The sequence below is a fragment of the Leopardus geoffroyi genome, chromosome B3 (assembly GCF_018350155.1).
Source record: "Leopardus geoffroyi isolate Oge1 chromosome B3, O.geoffroyi_Oge1_pat1.0, whole genome shotgun sequence".
Taxonomy (NCBI): domain Eukaryota; kingdom Metazoa; phylum Chordata; class Mammalia; order Carnivora; family Felidae; genus Leopardus; species Leopardus geoffroyi.
The window spans coordinates 46,119,669-46,122,008 of NC_059337.1; positions in this window are offsets into that span (position 1 = coordinate 46,119,669).

Consider the following 2,340-nt stretch of genomic DNA (forward strand, 5'->3'; position numbering starts at 1 on the left):
GATTTATTTACTATTACCTCATCTGTCAAGTCTTACTGATATTATACACTCCTTTTCTATTTCATTTATCTGTAGCCACCCGCTTGCTAAGTCTTTATCACCTTACTGCTAGTGTGTATCATCATTCTAATTATTCCTCAGCCTATGGGTTTTTTTTCCCCTAAATCCTCATATTCCATAGAAATAAGTCAATAAACAATATCTACAACTTTTTAATGAAGATATAAGAGTGTAATCATGTTACTCAGAAAGAAATTTGGGGATAAGGAACTAAAGAATACCTCGGAGTATGGAACTGCTTCTAAAGAACAGGACTCAAAAGTGTGGAGGGATAGAGCAGAGAGAATTGCTTTGTTTTTATATAAACTATTTGACTTTTAAGCCTAGTCCATCTTGCTTTTATTTTGTTGATGGTGCTACTAAAAACAATTTGAAGGTTCTTTATTGTTAGCTGAACCAAAATTGGGTCAGAGCAGATTGCACAGGCTTGGCATGTATACCTTTATTTCTTTTCTCTTAGCTCAAGATATGGTGGTGAAATTTTGAGTTAAAATCAAGTGTTTCCTTGTAACTCAAATTGTGCTGGCTCTGGCCCTCATCTGCTTATGCAGAAATTCCAGCCTCCTGCAAAGTACATCCCCTATTTAATTATTTCTGAGAGCCCCCATGAGGAGTCCCACACCTGTTCAGAAACAAATCCAATCCTATGATATTCTACCAGGTGCTGCTTCTACTCCATGCTGCTTTACCAGATGCTAGTCTGTCCTGGTGGTATTAAAGATGTATGATGGTGAATGGAGGAAAATGACCTTGTTTTCCCTATATTTTACCTCTACTATGCTAAGTATTGTTGAAACATTTCTTTTTTTAATTTTACTTATGTAATTTTGTTTTTAATTTTTTGATGTTTGTTTACCTTTGAGAGAGACACACACAGAGCGTGAGTGGGGGGCGGGGGGAGCAGAGAGAGAGAGAGGAAGACACAGAAACCCAAGTAGGCTCCAGGCTCTGAGACAGCTCAGGCTCCACATAGAGCCTGACATGGGCTTGAACTCACGAACCATGAGATCATGATCTGAGCCGAAGTCGGATGCTTAACCAACTGAGCCATCCAGGTGCCCCACCTATGTAGTTATTTTTAAGAGTGGGGCCTAAATTTGGGTACAAATAGAGTCTATCAGGAATGAATTCAAGGAATATATTCCATCACCTTCAACTCAAAATCCCTACTCTTCTGGTCTTAGGACAATGGTTAAGGTTTTGTTATTGCCTCACATATATAATGCCTTAAGACCTAGCTCTTCAAACACTCCTACCAGTTTGCTAGATATCTCTCAACTTTAATACAGTTATTCTCCAAGTTTGGTTTTGGATTAGTAGTATTAACATCACCTGGGAACTTGTTAAAAATGAAAATTCTTGGGGCACCTTTGCTGGCTCAGTTGGTGAAGCATGTGACTCTTGATCTTAGAGTCATGAGTTAGAGCCCCACATTGGGCATAGAGCTTACTTAAAAAAGAAAGGAAAAGAAAAGAAAGTTATCTAGTCCTACCCCAGATCTATAGAAGCAGAAACTCTTTGTGTAAAGTCCAGTGACACAAAGGACTGTGTTTTAACAAGACCTCTAGATGATTCTGATTCACAATGAAGTTTGAGAATTGCTATTCTAGCACTAAGGGAAGCATCTCTTCCCCACCTTTATGGCAAATAAATAAACCTTAGTGCAATCCCTATCAAAATAACACCAGCATTGTTTACAGAGCTAGAAAAAACAATCCTAAAATTTGTATGGAACCAGAAAAGACCCCAAATAGACAAAGCAATCCTGAAAAAGAAAACCAAAGACATTACAATTCCAGACTTCAAGCTGTATTACAAAGCTGTAATCATCAAGACAGTATGGTACTGGCACAAAAACAGATACATAGATCAAAGGAACAGAATAGAGAACACAGAAATAAACCCACAAACATATGACCAACTAATCTTTGACAAAGCAGGAAAGAATATTCAATGGAAAAAAGAGAGTCTCTTCAGCAAATGGTGTTGGGAAAATGGGACAGCGACATACAGAAAAATGAACCTGGACCACTTTCTTACACCATGCAGAAAAATAAAATCAATATGGATGAAAGACCTCAATGTAAGACAGGAAGCCATCAAAATCCTTGAGGAGAAAGCAGGCAAAAACCTCTTTCACCTTGGCCACAGCAACTTTTTACTCAACATGTATCCTGAGGCAAGGGAAACAAAAGCAAAAAGGAACTATTGAGACATCATCAAGATAAAAAACTTCTTCATGGCAAAGGAAACTATCAGCAAAACTAAAAGGCAACTGAC